The sequence below is a fragment of the Lipophrys pholis genome (assembly GCF_963383615.2).
Source record: "Lipophrys pholis genome assembly, chromosome: 13".
Taxonomy (NCBI): domain Eukaryota; kingdom Metazoa; phylum Chordata; class Actinopteri; order Blenniiformes; family Blenniidae; genus Lipophrys; species Lipophrys pholis.
This window is the reverse complement of record NC_137632.1, coordinates 10304263-10311468: the sequence shown is the minus strand read 5'-3', so window position 1 is coordinate 10311468 and position 7206 is coordinate 10304263.

The following is a 7206-nucleotide window of genomic DNA, read 5'->3' as shown; positions in this document are numbered from 1 at the left end:
TTCATACACAAAGATAGGAGGGAGAACGAGAGCACGCTCAGTGAGTCAGGGTGTTGTTCTGTTTGGGTGGCGTTTCAAAGTGGGTTCTCACAGAAAAATCAGACACACACACGCACACACACACACTTCTCAACTATTGCCACGTCTGTCTGTCATCCCAATCGTGATCTGAGCATTGGTGCACAATAAACCGCATATGCTACTTCAGCATAAATCTGACGTACTTACTTTACTCAAGTATTTCCAATGTACTTCTGCTTGAAGAAATATCCCATTTGCATTATATTTGCGCCACTTTACAACCAATAAACAGAGGTCTTCAATGTGCAACAGGATGAGTCTCCCTTACACAGAACAGATTTCACAAGCCAGCTGCCTTCAACCCATCACTGTATTGAATTTATTTTTCAAACACTTAAATATCTGTAATCAATTCCATTGTTTTGAATGGGGACATTTTTAATCACAATCTAAAATACAAGATTATTAAAAGCTTAGAAATGTACTCACATTCAGCCCAGTGCTTTCCAAGAATCACACTTATCTACTTTTACAGTCCAGTTGTACAATATCTACATACAATACCCAATAATGACGATGTGAAAAAAGCTTTCTTGAAAAGTTTGAAAATGTATTACAGATAATCTAAGAAACCACATGTACATACAGTAAGTATTCACAGCCTTTACGCAATACTTTGTTGACGCACCTTTGGCATCAATTACAGCCTGAAGTCTTATTGAATATGGCACCAGAGGCTTGGTACACCGATCTTTGGGCAGTTTGATCCCTTATTGCAGCTCCTCTCAACCTCCATCAGGTTGCATGGGAAGCGCCGATGCACGGCCATTTTCAGAAAAGCTCAATTTGATTCAAGTCTGGGTTATGGCTGGGCCTCTCAAGGACGTTCACAGAGTTGTCCTGAAGTCACTCCTGTGATATCATGGCAGTGTGCTATGCCCCAGTCTGAGGTCAGCAGTGCTCCGGACGAGGTTTTCCTCCAGGATGTCTCTGTACATAGCTGTCTTTATCTTTCTATCTATCTGGACTACTCTCCTAGTTCATGCCACTATAAAAAAAACCACGTCACTGTACTGGGATTGGCCCAGTGGTGAGAAATACCTGGTTTCCCCCAAACATGACGCCTGGCCATCTCACCATAGAGTTCAATCTTTGTCTCATCAGACCAGGTAGTTGTGTTTCTTATGGTGTGAGCGTCCAGAAGGTGCATTTTGGCAAACTTGGTGGATTGTTGCAGAGATGATTGTCCTTCTGGAAGGTTCTCCTCTCTCCACAGAGGAAAGCTGGAGCTCTGACAGAGTGACCATCAGGTTCTTGGTCACCTCCCTGACTAAGGCCCTTCTCCTCTGATCAGTTTAAACCGACGGCGAGCTCTAGGAAGAGTCCTGGTCGTTTCAAGCTCCATCCTTACAGATGATGGAGGCCACTTTGCTGAGACATTGAGGCTTTCAAAGCAGCAGGAACATTTCTTTACCCTTCCTCAGATTTGTACCATGAGCCAGTCCTGTCTCTGAGGTCTGCAAACAGTTCCTTTTACTTGTACATGTACTGTCAACTGTGGGACCATATATAGACAGGTATGTGCCTTTCCAAATCATGTCCACGCTGAATATATGACAGGTGCGCTCCAGTGAAGCTGTAGACACATCTCAAGGATGATCAGTGGAAAGGGGAAGAACCTGAGATCAATGTTGAGCTTCGTGGCAAAAGCCGTCAATACCTGTGATTTCTCACGTTTATATATTTTTAAGAAATCATTTTTAAAAAGTTTGTCTTTCACGTTGTCATTATGGGGTATGGGCTGTAGAATGAGGGTGGAAAATGAATTTAATCAATTTTGGAACCTAACAAAAATGTTTTCATCATACTTTACTCAGTTTTTTGCTCATTCTAACAATAGATGCTAAAAATTGATGCATTCTGCCCCGAGCACAACTATTTCTGGTTCATTTTATTTGTTCATTTTTACAAGTTTCAAGTTTGAAAACCACAACCCAGAACAGTCCAAGCTTTGAGTTACCCTTCAAATTAAAAAAGACACAAATGAAACATACAAATATGCCATTTACTTATCTAATCATTATCACAGTTTTGGCTTGTGACCCTTCTGAAATAAACCTTTTACTCAGTGTCCCCTGACACAAATCCAAACCATTACGCTTATGTTGTTAAACTGTTTTTACCAATTACATAATTAAATTTGTACTGGCATACGTAATTGCAGCCTGGATGATGTTCACAGGCAATATTTGTGTGACTGAATCAAGTACCGCATTTATTTCTTCAACTCGGGTTAAGGTGACAGAAGACGGTGGGTTGAGTTTGTGCAAAGCGCTATCTATCTGCCCCACTTCATCGCACTCAGCTTCACGGGGCACCGGAGCTGATCCAGGTGACGCAGCTGACTCGACATGTCACCAGTCCATCACAGGAGAAACAGGGAGACGTTCACACACACTCACTTTTACGAGCACAAGGAAATTTAAAGTCACCGATTAAACCACAAATGCTGTCTTTGGACTTTGAAGGAAACTGGAGTATCCAGAGAAAATCAACACATCCTCACTATAAGGCTGGAGCACTATTCACTACAACACCTTACAGCCATGAATGCGTACACAAGACTGAATAGTCCCGTTGAAAACAGATTGAATGATTTATAAAGGCTGTAATTTCTTTCATAAGCGGGAACCCTTCCTTGTCTAGTATAATTGTATATAATGTAAGATCCACCATGTCAACATGCTATATTATGAATTAGATGTTCAAAACGGTTAATATCAATGAGAGATGGTGGTAAAGTTTGAGGTAAATATTCAGATTATGAAAAAAATTATTCAAAATCATCCTTTATTTATACACACAACTGGACTTTGCTTTATTTGAACTTCTTTACCATCGCTTCCCTGTGAATCTCTCGGTTGGGAACCAGTGAATTGAGTAATTCAAATAAACATCAACTCAAGGGAAAAGCAGAACTTTTGTGTCCCTTCGCATAGTGAAAAAGATACTTTTGCTTATGGGAATTTGATCTTCCCCTGCTGGACCTGTGCTAATTTCCTGTTGTCACTATAACAGCCTCGGCAATATAAGCATAATAGACTCGCGCAATCATAAATCCTTCTCGTTAGGAGGCGATGTAATCGCTCTCGCCTCTGATTAGTCATTAACAGTCCAGTTAGTGAAATGGTGAGACGCAGGTGGGTGGGCAACTGCTTACATCTCCTGGGTCTGCCTCGATTCGTTAATGATCAGTTAATTAACATTGTTTCAGTCCTCCAGCTTGTTTACACTCACCTTCCATGGGGAAGAGTCAGAAAACACTGCTGCAGGGGACAGTAAACACACAGAAGGGTAAAAGACAGGAGGGCAGAGGACAGGAAATGTGATAATGGAAAATATAATTGAATATTTTTTTTAAATACTACCAGAGATTCAACTTTATTCAGAAAAAAAACCCTGAAATAAAGGCAGGAATGCCTTGAAAAATGAGGAACAGGTGGCAACCGTGAGGGAGAACAGAACAGCAAAGACGAGGTGGTAGTTTCTCGGTGCATCAGCCATCATTAGGGATCCATGAGGCAGTGCTTGTCTCTGTTACTCATAGCAACACTGCATACCACGATAATAGGCCGAGTGATGATTGGTCAGGCTGCCACACTCCGGTAAGTGACCTCACTGCTGTGTGAGTGAGCTCACTGTCTCACTATTTTGATAACCCAGCCACTGTTGTCTTCGTCTCAGCATCGCCTACAAACCTGTTAATGAGCGAACCCAAATACAACCATCCTCTCCAGCTGCAGGACAACACCTGAGGACACACAACAACCCCCCCCCCCCCCCCCCCCCCATTCCTCAGCCTCACAACAACACCACAGCTGGTAATCATAGACAAACTGGGCATCTGTTTTAAGCGGCTCTGTTCATGTTTTACGTGTTAATTTGTCACGGTGACATTCTTTATCCATAAAATGTAATGCGCATCCATCGGCCCACGTCACCCTGCCTCTCTCTGTGTCTACAGCGTATCTCCCCAGCATAAGACTGTTTATCAAAGCTTTAAATAATGCAGATGGTAATATGATAAGTGAACAGTCAATGTTGGTGTCCGGCTTAACACACACACACACACACACACACACACACACACACACACACACACACACACACACACACACACACACACACACACACACACACACGCGCGCGCGTGTGTGCAGTGGAAGAAATACGATTCAGTCGCCCTCCCGCTTGTTTAAACGCAGCAAAGGACAGAATCTGGATTTTGTCCTGGCGCTTCCAAAGTATTCTGGGTTAGTCATGCCTGAGAGTTGCAGTGTTGGAGAGCCAGAACATCGACCTGAAGAGCTTTGCTAGTGTGCATGTCTAATACAACCCAGTCTGGGAATACTGCCAGTCTACTGTTACTCCACCAGTGGGGTTTATCGTGCACACACCCACACGCTCATACACAGAGAAACACACGCAACACATACAGAACCAGAATGAGAGGGAATGTGTGTGCGTGTGTGTCAGGGAGAGCGAGAGAGAGAGAGAGAGAGAGAGAGAGAGAGAGAGAGAGAGAGAGAGAGAGAGAGAGAGAGAGAGAGAGAGAGAGAGAGAAAGAGAGAGAGAGCGCTTTTTGTGTCGCTGATCTCTGCTGGCATGCACAAACATGTCCAACATATCCATGGCCTGCTTGTCAAAAGTCACAAATATGCAGCTCTCATCCCATGATTTTCTGTCCTACGTACATAATGTCATTGCACAATGAGGAGAGCCGTTAAAAGTTTCAGGCTCATTGATCCTTCACAGCAGTGTGACTGTATTGTGATTTCCAAAAACAAACACACCTGGCCGAGCCAGGAGATACAGTATTTAGATGATACTTGAACTTTACTTAAAGTTGCCTTGTAATCTTAATATATATATATATATATATATATATATATATATATATATATATATATATATATATGCCTCGGACAGCAAATGCAGTTACAAAACAAAATAATATCTCTCCATAACCAATCAGATGGGCTTCAAAGAGGTTACTCAACATGCTTTACTGCATTTAGAATAATCTCTCTTCCACAGTCAACTGGACAAAAATAACTTAAAAAAAAACCTCTATCGTTATCCTGATAGGACCCAGACTTTTCTGTATAGAAAATCTAATCAAATAACAACAAAAAGAGAATAGCTTTTTTCAAGTCTTATAGGGCATATACAGTGAATGATTGGAATTAATGTTATAAATCACTCAATAACAAAATGTCTTATACGGTTTTGTAACAATGTGGAAACAATTGAAGCCTCGCCCAAAGACACAAATATCACAAATAAAAAACGGGGACACGTTTTTTGTTTTTCTTCTTCGCATTTTGTTGGTGAACTCTACAAAACTCTGCTCCGATATCTGCTCGCTCTCCGTTGTGAGCTTAGCTACCATAGATTCTGTGCAAAGCACTCGCAAATTCAAATAAATGCTCTGTAATCCATTGAAAAACAACGAAAAGTCAACTTTTTCACGAGTCTATGGACAGGATGTGAATATTGTCCAGACAAACAAACACTTCCGGTGATGACAGCAAAGCACATTATCAAAGCGAGTGAAAAGTAAGCACAGAAAGAGAAAATATGGGAAGCTCGATTAACTGGTTTACTAAAAAAGTAGGCCACGTTATGAATCTATAATCCGTGTAGGTTAGAGAGGAGTTCTACACAACAGTGTGTATTATTTGAGAGAAAATTAAAACATTAAATCAATACGAGAAAGAAAAACAATTGGCTGCAGCCCTACATGACACAACTATGTCGCACGAAAGCTCTTGAGAGCACATGAAACAGACTTTACCGCCATTCATTCATGATGATACAGTTGCCATTTTCCAGGTAGTTTGAAGCTGGTGAACTGAGAACATCCTGTTGCTAACTGTAATCAAGTGACGCACCACTATTCAGAGGCTCAATACCCTCCATTCATGTAATACGCTTAAACTGTTACGCACACAAAAGCCAGCACTCGCTCTATCAAGCTGCCTCTTGAAGAACAAAGCTTTCATTTTGCTGGAAAAAAAAATAAAAAAATCTTCACTTCAAGACTCTGAATCAGTTCTCATAGAGACGGGAGAAGCAGAACACACACACACACACACACACACACACACACACACACACACACACACACACACACACACACACACACACACACACACACACACACACACACACACACACACACACCCTCAATCAGGCCAGCTAATAATGTGTGCACTTAAACACCAATTCATTCAATCCCCAGTTGTCTTGATTATACATTTGGGCTGGATCTGAAATGTATCTTGATTAAATATTAAGAGGGACCACTCTCACATTGCATGTCCTTAATGTTTGACTCTTCCTCTGAGGCTTATGATAGTCACTCTCTGATAAGTGTGTGCTGTGGCCGAACATAATTTTATTTATCAAGAGGCATCCATCTATTTTTTTTCGAACGTCGTTACCTATTTGGCTCATCGTGAATACTATTAAATCTGGGTTGCACTGAATAACCCTGGCTTGAAAGAAAAGATGAAGGGCAATGCAGATGACAAAGTTTGGAAACACGCAGTAGGAATTTGAGACGTTTTGTGATGTAGACTTGATCAGATTTGTGCCTCATCATATTAGGGACAAAATTTTCTTTCAGAGCGTAAAACCAAAGCTGGAATAGCAAATGCAAAGTACAAAAACCTAATGTGTTAAAGGAAAGAGGGAAAAATGGCATGTCATTGCTGTTTTCTGAACCGAAAAAGCTCTGGTATTGCAGACTTTAATGCATCAGTATAACAAACCTGTACGAGCATCCATTGATCCAACTTTTCCACCTGCTTTATGCTGACTATGTGCAAAAGGCAGGTCACAGATCCGTCAAAACGCAAACACAGAGACACACTCACTGGGAATTTAGAGTCAACGATTAACCAGACATGCGTATCTTTGGACAGTGGGAAGAAGTTAATGTAGAAACCCAGAACAAGCACACAGAGAACATTCAAACTCTGCACAGAAAGGCCTCATGTCAGTATCAAAATAGAACTTTGAAGGGCAGGATACTGGAAGCAAGGACCTGTATAATGTAGCACAAATAAGCAGCACGACAAAGCAGAGCCTGAGTATTTACTATTCACCGTATCACAACAA